The 18,068-nt window shown below is 39.3% G+C and overlaps 1 protein-coding gene across 5 annotated transcripts in view; it reads right to left on the reverse strand.

Moving 5' to 3' along the window:
• Positions 1-18,068, reverse strand: part of bsnb (bassoon (presynaptic cytomatrix protein) b) — a 64,132-nt gene that overhangs the window by 25,712 nt on the left and 20,352 nt on the right. The window lies entirely within an intron of this gene.

Below are 18,068 nucleotides of genomic sequence, written 5' to 3' on the forward strand. Positions count from 1 at the left end.
AATTATTACTGTTACTGTGTTTTATAATCCGGTGCTCCTTATATATGAAACATATTTTAAGATAAATCAAATGTGCGCCTAATACTCCCATGCGCCTTATAGTGCGGAAAATACAATATAGAAATACGCAAGCAAACCTACATAAGGTAGGATATTCAACTGTAAACTGCTTAAATCTGTTGGATTAAGGCTGGATTTGTTTTCTCATTCCCCAATAATCAGATGTTTCTTTTTATGACACCTGCAGATATAAAAAGTGGAGTGAAATTCCTTTGAGCAAAAGAGAAAAAAATGTTAATGTGTCTGTGTATTGCATAAAACACCACCGGATACACCATAGGTCATATTGTTCAATGCTTCATTTGACTGCAGAAAAGCACTAAATACTAAACCTGCTGTGTGTTAAGCTTCTACACTTCCCACCCATGGAGGGTGCCAGAGAGTGCAGAGTTCCATTAGGGGAGGTGGAGCCCTGTGAGGGCACACACGCCCACATGGTTACATTAAAGCACAGTGCAGTGTGAGACAGATTTGAGGAACCTGCAACATATTCCACCTGGGAGAGAGCTTCCTCCATTCATTCATCTTCTGCTTTTCCATACACTATTAGTGTTTATAGTAAATCTTTTTAACTACAGCACATGAACACATGAGTTGATATTTTCTTATGGAAGCTACACAGCGTCAGTGTTGCCTTTGTAATATCAGTCAAGTCACAGCAATAGGCCGGAGCCCCCTGCGTGTCCTCTCTGCCAGTAACCAGGCTGCAGACTGTGAGCAAGAAATGTCAGCTGTCATTAAATACAAATGCAAAGTTCAGTAACTATGACCGTTTTAGCTTCTAACAAAGAGAGAAAGAAAACCTCCATTTGCGATGGGAGAAACAATGGCTGGTGTTTTTAAGAAATATAAGTGTCAAATAATGCATGTTACATTTTGAAATTAAAACTTTTTTTCTCATCTGATTTTCTGAACCGCTTTATCCTCACTAGGGTCGCGGGGGGTGCTGGAGCCCATCCCAGCTGACTTCGGGCCAAAGGCGGGGGACACCCTGAATTGGTGCAGGGCACAAGGACACAAACAACCATTCACGCTCACACTCATACCTAGGGGAAAATTTAGAATGTCCAATCAGCCTACCATGCATGTCTTTGGAATATGGGAGGAAACCAGAATACCCGGAGAAAACGCACACGCAGGCCCAGGGAGAACACGCATACCCCTGCCTATAGTTGGCTAGGATAGGCTCCAGCAACCCCCGCAAAGCTTGTGAGAATAAGCTGTTCAGAAAATGAATGAAAAATAAACAACTTAAAGGGAAATTTTAGATGCACACCGGAAGAGAGTGACACTATAGATATGAGAACTTTGTTTGTAAATACAAAATACAAATACCAAATACCAGTTTCTTTTGGCCAAGCAGTGCTAATATTAAATAATTACGTTTGATTCTGTGCATTGAAATGCAGTTCTGTGACATTACAATAGGCATACAAAATACGGTTCCGCTATCCACATGATATATCATTAGTGTCATGGGAAAGCTGGAGACTCTCCAAGCTGACTTTGGTAGACATGCAAGACTGATCTGGTATTTGCAGGGCACATAGAGACAAGCATCCATTCACACACATTAATACCATAGTCATAGTTTTTCGGCCACAACCTTAGGTCCACTCACAGAATGTAACATTGCATAAAAATTAAAGTTCTTCATAACATTCAATCATTTTTACGACTTGATCCATAATGAGTGTAAATCTGGGGAAAATACAGACAGTGCCTCAGCTGCAATGAGCTCCGGAAGGACGCACCAACATCTCATATGACATTCTGTATTCAACCTTCAACTAGCAATGAGTAATTTAAAGGTCTGTAAAATGTTCCATAAGAATAACTTTTTATAACAAAAGATTACTCAAATACATATCCTATTCTCCTTCTTTGATCATTTATACTCTACGGGTACTATTTCAGTCAGTATATTAGTACCCTAGATTTTTAGTTTAGTTTAGGTTTTTTTTAAGAAATCTTATAAAATTGTCCTATCTAAAAAGATTCAGCATTTTTGAGAAATCATGTCAAATTCTCACTTTAAGTATTGTGTGAGTTGAATGTCACATTTGATCAGTTTCCAAACTGTACACAATTTGAGGTGTTAACACGTTTAGGTTCTATTACATTTAAAGGCTCTGTGAAATGAATTCACAGATTTAATTTTCAATGCATTGTTAAAAGATAATTGCTAAGTAAAAGTACTGAACATTAAGTCAATTTCGGACTGTAGGAACCCTTTTTGTAGTTTCTTTATCCTTTTTGGAGCAAGTGACATAATTTGACGTGTTTGGAAAGATAGGGCCTGCGGCCTTTAGTTCTTATAAGCATTTTTGCTCTTACATGAGGTGAGGTCGTTTTGTCTGTTCTTATTAGGAAATAAATCACGTATGTATTGGTGATTGGTTTAACTTAGTAGCCACACCTCTTGCAGAATTTCCACCTCGTGCAAAATCCTGTTATGTGTAGTTGGAGTTTTGGGACGGTTTGTACGCTTTTGGCCTATTGTGTCCCTCGTGGTTTCCCTTCGCTTGTGTGACCAGCTGTGTGTACTTTGTAATCAACCCCTGTCTGTCTATTTAAACCCTGCGTGTTTGTCAGTCTTTGTGGGATTGTGTGCTTTGTTTGCGTTATGCTAAGTTGCCATGTCATGTTCCAAGTTTCTCGTTTCCCCATGTCTTCCACGTCAGGTTTGTTTTTTGTTATTTACTTCTATGTCCGTGTTATTTTCTTGAATAACCTCTTGCCTCAGTCATTAAAGTTTTGTTAGAGCACTCCATTCCACGTCCTTGATTGCTTCCCTGCATTTGGGTCCTACACCTTCTATGTTCCACGCTCGATGCCACACGAATCATCACAAATCCGCTATTTAAAAACAAACAAAAACCCCACATACTATCAGCTCAACAAAGACAATCCATAAAAATGGTGAAAAATGGTGTGGCGATGAAGAAAAGCTCTTTTTGCTGTGTACTGTGCACTGTGAAAGATGTCTAAATGGGGTTGTTCAAACGTTTGCATTAAACAAAAAGGTTTTTACAGCTTGTTGCACAGTGAACCAAAGGTTTCTTCGCACAGCGGAAGCAAATAAAAATGTGACTACCGGTGCGAGTGATAATCTTATTAACTACGCTAACGTTGTTATAAATCGACTTCGGCCACACTTTAATTTGTATAGCTAACGGTAGCAAGCTAACGGGCAACTAACTGGCTTTTGGACAAAGCTAAGCTTTTTCATGATGTGTATCATAGGTACAGTATTGTCAGTTTAAGTCACACACAATTTGTACCACACCAGGAAAGAACTTGGAGCCAGTGAAGAACCAAAGCCAGCGGCCACGGTTCACTTGGACAAACGACAATAATTCACTGTGATTTTTTTTTTTTATTAAGAAATTGTTTTGTATTAAACCTGTGACTTGTTTTTATTAGACGTTCATTACACTTCATCTAATACCAGCAGGTCTTGTGTCTCTTCAAGAGTAACACAATAGAAAAGGTCTTGGGAGTAATATTGTGGCGATAGTTCAGTTTTCCACCTGATAGGGTAGAGGTTCACTCATCTGACTTCGGTGTGGGCAGATGCAGGCTTGATTCCCACTGGTGGTGGTATAATTGTGAGTGCAACTGGTCATCTGTCTTTCTGTGCGCCCTATGACTGACTGGCGACCAGTCTAGGGTGTCGTCTGCCTTTTGCCCAAAGTCGGCTGAGATGTGTTCCAGCAACCCCTGCAACCTTTACGAGGATGCGCATTACGGAAGATGAATGAATGGTACCCAACTTCCCCTTCCCTCTTTCACCACTATCACTTGAGCGCTCAAACAAGGAGCTAACAACTTTTATAATAGCTCCAAGCATTAAAAAAACCTTCACAATTTGTATAGAATAAAGAACAACCAACAATGCCAAACAGTACTTCAGAATTCATTTGAAAAGCAAAGGTCAGGAGACCAGGAAGTCAATAAAAATATCACATAAAACTGCCTTTTAGACTAAAAAAGTATCAAAGTAAGTGTCAACAAAAACTCTCTCTTTAAATCAACGTAACTGTATCAATTGCCATCTGAACGTACAGCCATTTATAACTACCAAGAGCACAGTTTGATGCGTGAGTGAGCACATGTCACAAGAGTGTGCAAGGCTATGCCATGCAATACCATGCTGCAGCTGTGACAGGTCCGCTAGAGTCAGCAGGTATCTAGGTCAACCTCCTGCGACTCCTCAATGGGGACACGTGCCCAGGCCTGTGGATTAAAGCGGAAATGAAGGATCATCCAGACAACAAGCAGCACTCAAGCCCAGGCGTAGTCACTTCTATGCAGCGTGGTCAGGCTCATTAGAGATGAATAAAATAAAAAAATCCATCGAGCTAAACTGAGGAGAATCCTTGCAGAGCCATTTATGTAATCCCAGAAATTGCGGTTGTGATAAACAGGTGTAATTTCCAAGAGCTCTTCTACAGGTACCTGAGAAGCTTTTTGAGTACAGATAAATGTCTTGTGCGTGAAGTTGCAGAAATAATGAGAATGTTTCGATAGGTCTTAATTGTATTCAGACTATGTTTTGAAGTAAACACTAGACCAGTGATCACCAACTTTGAAACTCATATCTGGGGAACTAATAAATGCAAAGGTCAACCAATCCTGTTTGATATATTATTTTGATTGTGCATTTCATCAAAATACCTTTAATTACATGGTACAATTTAATTACTACTGTCATTTATGAATTGCATATTTTAATGTTGGGCGGCCTGGTGGTTCAGTGGTTATTGGCCTCACAGTGGGGGACCTGGGTTCAAATCCAAGTTGGTACACATGTGTGGAGTTTGCATGTTCTCCCCGGGCCTGTGTGGGTTTTCTCCGGGTACTCCAGTTTCCTTCCACATTCCAAAGACATGCATTGTAGGCTGATTGGACATTCTAAATTGCCCCTAGGTATGAGTGTGAGCATGAATGGATGTTTGTCTCCTTGTGCCCTATGATTGGCTGCCCACTAATTCAGGGTGTCCCCCACCACATGCCCGAATTCAACTCGGATAGGCTCCAGCAGCCCCCCATCTCCCCCTCGACCCCAGTGAGGATAAAGCAGTTCAGAAAATGATTTGCAATATAATAAATATTAGTCCAACTATTGAATGGAATTATATAAGAATAAAATTAATCTGTATTTCAGTTAACCAAATCAATGGTACATTTTCCTCTGGTGTTAGTGTTACAAACAGATATGAAAAAGCTTGGTTGCTTGAGGGTTAAACATCAAGATTGTTCAGAATGTGTTGTTTTTTCAGAAAATGAGAAAATAGGACAAGGCAGTATTTAGGTTATGAGGATCATCCTTTCTGGTGCAAGTGAATTATGTACTCAGGTTTTTACATTACAATTTAGCAAAACAACATTTTTCAAGTGCACTCTCACTCTGCACATATCACTTTTGAGAATGGAAATAACAACTGAAATTTCATCTGTCATCAAGTGTGTGTCAAGATTTGTTTGTTTGCGTCTGTGTGTGTGTGTTTGTTGTCCCTGCAGGGATTGAGCAACACAGATTTTTCTGCTTCTTATTTATTCATCACGCCGCTCTCAATTTGCTTAAGGATTGGGCAACAGGTGTTGTTTATGCACAAAAAAACTGCTGAAAAAAAGACAATAACTAGTATAAATTACCTACGTTTGAAAGATCATTGGTCAAATAATTAATCACAAAATTTGTGAATTATGATAATGGGGAAAATAATGTTAAAATTAAAACCCCTGCAAGCAGAGGCATTGTGTGACAAACGTGACATGAGTCCCCCAAATGTGAATTTATTGACACAGGTAAAAAGTAAATAGGAAAATAAGCACACACTTTTGATAGACTGTCTCTGTCCAATATTGCTATCTTTCTCCTTGTTCTGTCTAAGATTCAGACAAAGTCACAAAAAATTGCTTTTTCCAAACACGGACAAAAATAAATAAGAATAATGTATTTGAGTGTATTTGAGAAGGTGATTCCTCTTAAAAAGCTGAAAGTTCAGTGATTAATTGTATTTCCATCATCAGTCTTCCATTAAAAAACGCAAGCCCAGTTTAGTTTTGTGATTGCAACTTTATCATTGATCATGCAGCCATATTTCCTGAGTCGCTCTCCTTTCTCCTTTGCAGCTTTAATTAGCATCCAGGCTAAATGGCAATGTGATAACAGAATGTGGCTGAATAAATGAGGCATGTGCACCTGTCATTTGTGTAGTTTTCTCAGTAACATCGGAGCCTGGCAGCTCACTCAGATTAAGGATTCAAACGTGTTTTTTTTCTATATTCACACGGGCCAAAGCTCGATCCATTTATCTCATTTCTAAAATGTTATTAAAGCTGCAAACCAATATTATGCAATGGTGGGCAGATGCGTCCAACAGGCATGTTTTGCCAAATGTGTTTCCTCAGGACCTGTTAATCGACCTGCCTCTTGTTCTGTTCTTTTCTACTTGACAAGCTTCTAAAATTAAAACCGGAGTTACATATCATCCATCACAGATAAGATGCGTCTGTTATCCGCCTGACATGTGCGTATGCATCGCCCACAGGATGCAAACGGAACAGCTGTGTTCAGTCGCTTGGCACTTGAGATATTATTGCAATTTCACACGAGATCACTGCGAGACATTGAATGAGATTGGCAAGGTATAGAAACACCCAAGTCGCATACAAACCAACCATCAGTAGCACATTGCCTGCAAACCAGTGTACCCTTAATACCCTCACTGGTTAAATAAAATGCTCTGGAATGCTCTTTCGTTCTCTTTATTGAACGTGAAACAGTTAAACAAACGTTAATAAAAATCCATGGCTGCCACTGACTGTGCTCTACTTAGTCATTCTTCTCGTTTCTCTCTCTCTCCCCCTCTCTCCCATTCTCTCTCTCCCTCCCTCTTTCTCTCTTAGTTGCATTTAAATGTATTTAATTATATTAATGAAAAATTATATTAATGAACAATTAAATTAACGTCTGACCTGTGAACGAAAAAGACCTATTAAACCTTGAGTTGAATCTTGGCTCCATTTTCACGTGAAGAAAAGTTCGACATATTGACTAAAATATATTATGAGAGTAAACCGGATATCTAAACGTGGGCAATAGAACTACACAAATTGATTATTGGTTGAGAATATAGTGCGACAGCAAACGTCAGTCTGAATGGACCAGGTGTAATTAATGGGTAACTTCCATTTACCACAGAACTCATCTACTCATCTATTGCAAACTATCTTAAGTATGCCAGCTGGCTCAGTCATTTTTGCAGCAGCAAAACCTTTTATACTAATTTGACATTATTCATATATCATTTTTGCCACTGACTTCTGTCTGTATTTGACAACTACTTGAGCACGAAACACACTGCTAAAGATTTAAATGACTTTTACTGAAGTAGAACCTTAATATTTCATTTGTTGGTTCATGGCCCACACATAGACACAAAGAATCAGTGTGGAAGGCAATTTTCAAGTGCCCATTTTACACAACAGATCTATGATCTGCCCTGTGAGGCTTGTATATACTTTTTTGCGTCACGCTTGTTTTGACCTTCCACTCCAACAAACTAGCTTCTTCTCTGTCATTTAGGGGATTTAGAGGATGAGCGGTATGCCACTAGCACGCTGCCCTAAAGGCTATGCGAAGGATAACGCCTATTGGTGCGAAAAGATTCCCCAATGCAGTATACACGCAACTAATAATGCAAAAAAAAAACCTTCAAAAGTACCTGCTAACGAATCACAAAATATTATATATTTATTTATTCATTTATTTAATACAGCGCTGCTTTTGTTTAATCTATTTGAAATGTGGACAGTTATTCTAGGGTGGCCCGGTGGCGTGAGTGGTTAGCGTGTTGGCCTCACAGCTCTGGGGTCCTGGATTCAAATGCAGGTCACATCCCACCTGTGTGGAGTCTCGCGGTCCTAAGTGGGTTTCCTCCGGGTACTCCGGTTTCCTCCCACATTCCAAAAACATGCATAGTAGGCTGATTGGACACTCGAAATTGCCCCTAGGTATGGGTGTGAGTGTGCATGGTTGTCCGTCTCCTTGGGTCCTGCGATCGGCTTGCCACCGATTCAGGGTATCCCCCGCCTCTGGCCTGGAGTCAGGTGGGATAGGCTCCAGCACCCCCCGCGACCTTAGTGAGGATAAAGCGGTTCAGAAAATGAGATGAGAGACAGTTATTCTAATTGAGAGAAGAAAGTAATAGCTCTACTATATGAAGACAGCTTGCGAGCAAAACAGCATTTGAGAGCCTTGAAGGACAGCACACAATACTTGACAGGTGGTATTACCCAGAGAGAAAGAAAAAGCACACTGACATCTGCCTAATACCCTATTTTTCAATGAACATCTCAAACAAACAAACAGCCCAAAATGGCTTTGAGGCAGACTCAGTATTCAGCATTCACTGACACACCTAAAAGTAGTATATCTCAATTGAAAAAATTGCACTTGCTTGCGGCTATGAACTCGGCAGACTGAAGCATATCCGCTTCACAGAAACAGTGGATTGGCCAATGCTAGATGACGAAAATGTCCTCATCTAACTTTTGCCTATCATGTTATTGTTGTCGTACCAGAGCTTAGAGCAACGGCCAGCCCATCACTAACTGATCTGGTCAGTTGCCCGACAGCTGTAGCACAGAGAGATTAGCAAGGGGTTAAATGTAATATGTGGGCGATCAGTGAGTTTTATCTCTCTGTCAATCTCATGACCCTCTCATCAGAGCTTTCCCTTTGTCTGGCTATCCGCTAATATACACAGCCACGCACCTCTATTCCATAATCTCAAATGTAGTTGCATGCCTTTTAGTTTTTGCAGCCTCTGAGCTAAGAGCACCGAGAACACTCAAAACGAACCACCATTTTTCCCTAATGCTCGCATTAGAGAGTAGTTGCTTGCCTGGGGTGCTGCAGAAAGAAGGGAGGGGGCACACCCATCAGGCGGATGAAATGATATGTTGAGACAAGAGAACCCAGAAGCAAGGGTGGGAGGAGTGCTCCAGCCCACCTCTGTGGCTCTGACAGCGAGAATAGACACGGCGCTGCCAGGGGCCCCTGGAGCATCGCAAAAACTCGTTAGCATAGCCACCAGGCCTTGAAGATGATGAGTTCTGAAAAGGTGATTAAGCCAATGCTGAGGTCCTTGTAGGCCTCACAGAGACACATTCCCTCAAAAGGTAAGAGGAGAATGGCAGAGATATAAAGACTACAGCAGGGGTGTCAAAACTATTCCACAATTATTCCAACCCATCAAGAGGAAACCTTTTCACCAATCTGGTGTCCTAAAAGTGCAATCAGTGGATTAGAGTCAGGTGCTTCTTGTTTTTTTTCCGAAATCTCATTGGTGAAAGTGTCTGTGCTGGATCGGTTGGAACAAAAACCTGCACCCACAGCGGTCCTAGAGGACCGGTTTGGCCACCCTTGGACTACAGCAAAGGATAGGGTTGGGATTGGTAATTTAAGTTCTATGTATATGCTTCTGGGATAGCCATTCATCAAAAGGGTTGCAAGTGCAGCCAGACAGGAAACAGGTGGAGGTTGGCTTCAGAGACATTTGTGAAAAATGAACTGCATGCTACACTGAGGCTTAGTAGAAGCAAGCACATAAAAATGTATTTGCAGTGTCAAAATGTGCAACTTGTGCATTTTCCTCTTGGTTATCAATTTCTTTCACACAAGAAGACAAACACTACCGCTGGCACAAATACATGTATTCAGAAGCACTAAAACATGGGTTTGCAAACCAGTCCTCGAGGGCAGCAGTTGGTGCAGGTTTTCATTCTAACCCATGAAGGGGATACGTTTTCATGTGTAATCAAATAATTGCAGTCAGGTGCTATTTGTTTCAAAACAAATGCCATTGGTTAAACTATCCATGCTGGATCAGTTGAAACCAAATCCTCCCCCAACCGCGGCTCTTTGTGTAATAATTTGGACACCCCCGGACTACAATTATTACAATTATGAGTCTTTAGAAAACCTTTATTTGGAATGGAAAAATGTTTCCACATTCTCTGAATCATTTTATCATATTATGGATTATAAATCCCCAAACACCTTGCAATTGGATGTTGAAAAATATTGTTCTTAAATTGTTGTACTAGTTGCTCATTCAATCGTTCGCAAAGTGGTGAAACATGCTTATGAACAAGTGAGCCTTTCAGGGAAGCCCCTCGTATACGCAATTATGGCATTTAACCTGTGAGATGTTTTGAACAACCAAGCAGATGAGTATTCTTAAACTTTCTGAGTCTTTTGCTGCCCCGTCCCAGATTTTTAGAAATGTTTTGCAGACCTCCAATTCAAAATACCAAGAAATGCTGGTCAATCAAATTGCAGATTAAATATCTCGTTTTATATTCTGTTGGAAAGAATACAATTTGAAGGGATTTGCCGCTTGGTATTTTCTATTTTTGTTTGTTTTACACAACATCCCAACTTCATTGACATACCGTATTATTCAGCTGTGACGACATTTACTCGGATATACAGGAACTATATTGCAGTTTAGATCAAATCATTGACAACCCAGTTTCATGCCAGGATCCCATATATGAGCGTGAGCATCATTTAAGCCACAAAACCAGCATGCCATCTGTGCTGGGTGCCGCATAATGTCAACAGGAAACAGTCACTCCTGAACATTGCATTGTGCTTTTTTTGTTTACAGCTGAGATAGAAAAAATATTTTATAGACTTATTTGCAAATTTGACTTTTTAAAAAAAATCTGGATTCCTAGTTGAATTTGGTTTTGTCCTTCCATTCAACCCTATTCTAACACAATTTACAAGACTTGTATTAGTATAATTACACAACAAGGCATGCTATTCTCAAATGACACTTATTTTTGTGGGTGGAGCATTACAATGTTGTGTAGGTTAAGCAATGTACCCCCTCAACACAAATTAGAAAGACTCTAGTTCTTAGTTCCTTCATCAAAAATCCCCTCCTACTCACACAAGACACACACATCCATGCACATTATACTCTACAGTATGGCTCTTTTTTTATTATTATATCCAAATCACCTCCTCCAACATTATCACATTATGTGCAGAGGTTTTAAAATGCCCTCCCTGCTGTTGCTGCTAAAAACAACACTGCACACAATGGGATAAGAGCGCTAAGCATCAACATTGCAATGTCAACAGAGAGCAATAGAACCTCAAGTAATTGCAGACTCAATCAATGTCATCTGAAAGTAGTCTTCAAATAACCAATGCCATTGGAAGGAGAAGAGTGCTGACAACAAGGGGATGTGAGTGCATGTGCGTATGTTGTCAATTGATATGAGACACAAGTGGGGAAGCAAACAAGGTACCACAGTAAATAATATGGGCAAATGGATTTTTTTTCCACGTAATCTATTGCCATTATAATAGAGGAAAATGTCCAAATAATTGACTAAGAGCAAAAATCAATCTAAAAAGTAACAGAACAATGCAACAGGGAGTATAATTCTGCACTTCTGGCCAAATAAGAATAGTATGTGTGTGGACCATATGAGGTTTTGTAGAGACAATATTGAAAAACATTACGATTCCGATATTCCAAAATAATCTATACCATTTTTGATATTGCATGAATAAAAATTCCAAAATGAAATTGTTTTAGAAAGGAAAACGGAATAATACACTACTTTCCCATTACTATCACTACTAAGATTAGTGCAAAATTCAAATCAAGACAACAAAATTTCCGCCGGGGCTGCCTTATTTGCTCCATATAAAATGCCCAGTAACTGCACTCGCTGTCGAAACATAGTGCAATATATTCATTTTTAACTCATCAGAGCTTGTCGTGCTACTATCACTAACCTACCTAAAGGTTGAGCAGTACCACACTTTACAAAAGATCATTTGATATTACAAGAAATTTGTTTTTAGAGCAAAATGCTCGGAAGAACTTTCTTTTGTTTTCTGCCACGGGACAAAATCGCTCTGCCAGCACATATACAATCAACTCAAACATTTCCGAATACAATCTGACAGTAGAAGAGAAACGGGCCCAAAATTTGCCCCGAGCACCAATATTTCTTGTAAGAGTCATTAAATGGCCTCATCCTGTAGTTTGAGGCCACACGAATAAGAGTAGAAGCAGTCATACTAGTATACCTAGTCTGATACGTTGTCCATCCAGATGTCTGCTTTATTTAAAAGTTTGAACAGGTATTAGATTAGATTCGATTCGATTAGAACTTTATTTCATCCTGTATTCGGGAAATTTCTTGGCTGTAGTGGCAGGACAGACACAAGACATACAAGACACACAAGACATTGTCGTGACCGGACGTTTTGTCGAAAGACGTTTGGTCCCCGGACGTTTGGTCCCCGGACGTTTATGTCTTTCGACGAAACATCCGAGTACCCATTGTCGTGACCGGACGTTTCGTCAAAAGACGTTTGGTCCCCGGACGTTTGGTCCCCGGATGTTTGGTCCTCGGACGTTTGGTAGAACGGTCGTTTGGTAGAACGGCCGTTTGGTAGAACGGACGCTTGGTAGAACGGACGTTTGGTAGAACGGACGTTTGGTAGAACGGACATTTGGTAGAACGGACGTTTGGTAGAACGGACGTTTGGGAGAACGGACGTTTGGTAGAATGGACGTTTGGGAGAACGGACGTTTGGTAGAACGGGTTCGCATGCAATTGATAGATTTTAACATTGGGTGAATAGGGATTTAATGACTATTATTTAACATTGAGTGAATAGGGTTAGGGTTAAACAAATGAAAGTCTCTTGACTCAAACCTCGGGACTCGTGAACCCGTTCTACCAAACGTCTGGTCGACCAAACGTCCGGGGACCAAACGTCCGAGTACCAGACATTGTAGACCTAGGTAAAAAACTGGAGGCACACACAGGAAGTCCACAAGTTGGGGACCTTCTGCAGACTGAGACTGAGGTTACCGCACAGTCCCTCAGTACTCTGGAGGTTTTAAAGATCATCTTCCTTGCCTAGATCCTCCTAACCTACCCTAAGATATGCACTACATCTACAATTAAAAAAATAAAATAAAGGAATACGAAGGGGTGAAAGGCTATGCTACTTATGGAACATAGTGGAAACTTAAAATTAACCCAACATTTCATGGCAATACTTCGGCAATCAAATATTGACGATTTCACAATCAATAGTTGCAATAGTTTTCGATAGCTTTGACAATCCCACACGGTCGAAAAACAGAATATAATGTATTACAACAATTAGACTGGTCAAAGTAATGACATCATGCACATTTTTCAAAGTAATTACTCAGGCCGACTTGTTTTCCTGCTATTCCAAGTATTGTGGCACTCTTTTTTGTTTTTCTTGTATAAATTGATCGGCCTTCAGATATTGTACTTGATTTAAACTGCTATTAAAATAAACTCAACCTGAACTGTATTCTGAAACTGTATGTACTAGTTTCTTGAATTTGGCACCTTGCGCAACCTGGCTTGCATAACAAGCAGCACATAGAGAAGTTAGAAAAAGAATCAAAAGAGGATACAGTGCTGTTTGAATTGGTGATAGTGTATTATCGTCACTTTGGGAGCAGCCAGGCTGCACACGGCAGGCTTGGATGCATGATGCCGCCAGCCATCTGGCCTTGGAAGGGACTCCTGAGGGAGATGCAGGTCAGTGCCAATCTTCAGAAAACACTTCCAGGATGTTTGAGAATTGAGAATGACATGTTCATCAATACTAGGGGCCTTTGTGAGAATGATTTCTGTATATATAGCAAATATATGACTTCCATTATAGCATTAAAAAAACTGATGACTGCATACAATAACTAGGGTTGTTATGCTCTAATTCATGTAGCTAACTGTTTAGGATAATCACATAATTAGCTTAGGAAACAGTGTCAATACTCCAAAAATGTTGTTAAAATAAATTTGATGTTTAAAAGATGGATTTACTTCCATACGATGTGGTATATAGAGGTCTTCATTAAATTTCACCATGTGCTAAACATTTACTGTGCTGTAAAACATCCTGAGTTCTTAACATACAAACTGAGATGACGCATAGTTATTGCAGCTGGTGTTAAATAATACAAAGTGCTATTATGTAGATGATAATTACCTTTTCACAGCTGACCATATTAAAGAATGAAAATACAAGTGAGCCCTTCACTCTGCTGGACTTATAAGTCTAATGCACCATATAAAATTTAGTTTACAATGTTTAAATCACCACAATGCTTGTTGAATAAGTGGTATGGAAAATTAATGAATGTAGGTTTAAACCAGAATATTGGTAGTCTGATTTGTATCAGTAAAGGCAGGTTTAGTTAGTTAATTAATATCTATGATTAACTGCCACTTAAGGTCAATGTGTATGTCTATGTGCCTTTGCATTAGAATGTAATTGATATGTATATATATATATATATATATATATATATATATATATATATATATATATATATATATATATATATATATATATATATATATATATCAATTACATTCTAATGCAAAGGCACATAGACATACACATTGACCTTAAGTGGCATGAGTAATCAAACACAACTCTCTCTTTCTCTCTTCTCCACACTGCATGAACTATATATATATATATATATATATATATATATATATATATATATATATATATATATACAGATACATATTATACTTATACGATCAATTATATTCTAATGCAAAGGCACATAGACAAACACATTGACCTTAAGTGGCATGAGAAATCAAACACAACTCTCTCTCTTCTCCACACAGCATGAACTATTTATAATGTTCTCCCTCATTGAATAATTGATGAACTATGTTTGTCTACATATTTTCATCTACTCAGAGAAAAACTCTGTCTTTTTACTAATGATGTTTTAAGTGCCTCAGCCCCTGGGTCTATATCTTAAAAGCTTTGATCATGTCTTATTTGTGCACCGTTGTGGACGAATAATGGTATGGAAAAACATTCAGGTCAACTGAAACATGCATTATTACATCAAGCACACATTTCAATATACCGGTAGGATGTTTTTATAATAGAGAGCCAAAGTTTAGCATTCACTTGGCTGTATCTGCTCTCCTCAGTTCCTGAAAGGATGAAGATGCATTTATCACATTGTACACTTGAGGGAATAGAAAAACAAGACATGGTTGCTCTTAATCTCCTTGAGAGGCGTAACACAGGCGGGACTTTCAACACAAGGACATCTCATATATTGTATAAGCCACATATAACTTTGGCCATTAATTGATGAGGAATATTCTGCAACGCAACAACCCCGAACTCCTTTTCTCAGATTTTCACTTTCCATTTATCACCTCGATCGCATCTCTCCTCCTCCGCTCATTTTCTTCACAAAGATGCTGGCACTCATTATCTAGTCACAGATTAAAGGAAGGGTTGCCAAAAATATGTCTGAAGATGAATCATGCATGTCTAAACACATGATGTAACTATATTTGTGCACGTATTTGACGTATCAGTCAAACGCCAATATGACTGTCATACTTTTGTTAGTTTGTCATTTGGTAATTTATTGTCTGGGGAATTTCAATAACAAAATTTATTGTTATCAGCGTCTGAATTCTTTTATTATAAACACATCATAACTAATACTTTTTGACAAACTGCAATACTACAGTTTCTACACATGTTTATGAAATGTATTTTCCTTTCTAGAAACAATCATAATAACGCACAATTGAAAACCCATTCAGTGGTATGGAGCCGTGCAAAAATTGATATTCATCACACATTTAAATAATGAGTCCATGATGCTGGGAGTGCAAATAAATGTAAATGGGCTATACAAACTAGATGAGGTGCCGCTCGTAGCAAGCTGTGGAAATAATGCAAGTGTTTTTTTAACTGTCCGACAAAATCCCATTTGAAACGGACAACTTCAATTTTGTATGCAAGGGATGATAAAGACTGAGGCGAGTGACGTTTGCAGAGGCTGTGTCAAACAAACTATGGAAATAAAATGGATTTGAAATTCAGAACCTTGTCTTACTTTCTTACCTGCCACTTTGCTTGAAACAGACAAAACGCATTTCACGGCTGTATAAGATAATGCACCGTTTTCTGGAATGAGCTTCAGAATGAACCAAATGGAGCAGAAAAAACAACCCACAAAATAACAGAGTAAAAGTCATCTAAAAGTTTGCAAGATTGTTAGCTGATAAGCAGGGAAGCATGAAAGAGGCGTCTGGTAGAACAAACCATTATGCTGTTTCCATAGTGATATATGAATGGTCTGTCCTGGTGCTTCTGACAACCAGACAAGATGAGCTTGTCACAAAGAAATGCCTTAGAGAATGCCTGTTATTATTCCTGTCATTGAACTGGATTTTATTTGCATAATTTGACATGTTTATAATCTTAGCTTTTCGAAGTTGATGCACATTTCGTTTGTTACCAATTTTAGCCTACCTACCTGGGAAAAAGACAGCACTAGAAAAATAAATTGGAAACTAAGTTACTTCCAGGTGCAAATTGATTACTCGAGGAAAAGCGACGAGACTTAGAAAACAGTATCAAAATAATGCACTCACTCTTAGCTCGGAACTGTTTTAATTTTCATGTCCAATCGTGTCATTCATTTATTCATTTTATGAACCTCTTATCCTCACAAGGCTCATGGGGGTTTATAGAGCCTATCCCAGCTGACTTCGGGCACGAGGCGGGGGACACCTTGAATTGGTAGCCACCCGATCGCAGGGCACAAGGAAACGGAAAACCATGCACACTCACACCCATACCCATACCTAGAGGCAATTTGGAGTGTCCAATCAGCCTACCATGCATGTTTTTGGAATGTAGTAGGAAACTGGAGTACCCAGAGGAAACCCACGCTGGCCCGGGGAGAACATGCAAACTCCACACAGGTGGACCGACCTGGATTTGAACCTAGGTCCCCAGAGCTAGCCGCTCAGCCACTCTGTAAAAACTTGTATTTGACAAAATAATATTCCTGCTTAATGTTCATGCTGACAGCAGTCTCACAAGATTCTGAGCTGTCATGGTGAAATGCAAAACATAGAGTACAGATGTTTCAATAATAATTGAGAAACAAAACAAGAAAGCCACCTGATGCTGTAGTGGTTCACTCGCCTGACATTCGCACTCACAATCATACCACCACCAGCGGGAATTAAGCCCGCACCTACCCGCACCAAAGTCAGGCGAGTGAACTACTGAAGTAATAAGACCATCAGGAAACTAAAGTATCAAGTTTTCTCGCAAATCAAGCCCATTACTAGCTAAGGGTGTGTTTAGAGACTATAATATGAACTGAGCGTGCACAGATACCTAGTGGAATTAAGAGGGTGTGATAATAGAACACCTACTCTAAGCGGCAATGTCATCATGATACACTGAGCTGTGGAGCGAAATGAAAAAGCCACTTTTTTATTTTTATTAAGAAGATAAGAAGCTTGTTTGTTCCTATCTCCCACCAAAAAATGCATAAAAATCTGCTCTAATATTAAATCTGCAGGGTACAAACTGAGAGAGAAAAATAAAGGCTTCTCATCTGAAAAAGATAGTAATTATATTAGGATATAATAAGGGGAATTAGATCTAACTGCCCGTAGGTAGCTGGGATACGCTCCAGCACCCCCGCCACATGTGAGGATAAGCGGTTCAGAAAATGAATGAATGAACAAATACTTTTGGTAGTTTTATAATTTGCCTGATTATTGACATTGACTGATCAATTGTTATACCATACAGTACATCTAAGTGTTATATTATAAATTCCATCCAATAATAATCTGTAAATTCAGGGGGATTATGTGTGTCACTAGCGAGACATGACTCAGTAAATTCCACAAAGATCTTCTGATGGAGCACGAAACGGGCAGAAGCAAGGGGAGGTATAAAAAAGAAGCAATTGCCTTCTACATTGCGCCTATCCAAGCAATTCATAATCCACATAGAATTTTACCATTTTGTCATTGACAACTGCCAGCCACAAATTCACAACCACATGACCTTCTGGAATAAAATAGGACACAGATCTTCTTAC

Source organism: Stigmatopora argus, chromosome 6, assembly GCF_051989625.1.
Source record: "Stigmatopora argus isolate UIUO_Sarg chromosome 6, RoL_Sarg_1.0, whole genome shotgun sequence".
In the NCBI taxonomy this organism is placed as follows: Eukaryota; Metazoa; Chordata; class Actinopteri; order Syngnathiformes; family Syngnathidae; genus Stigmatopora; species Stigmatopora argus.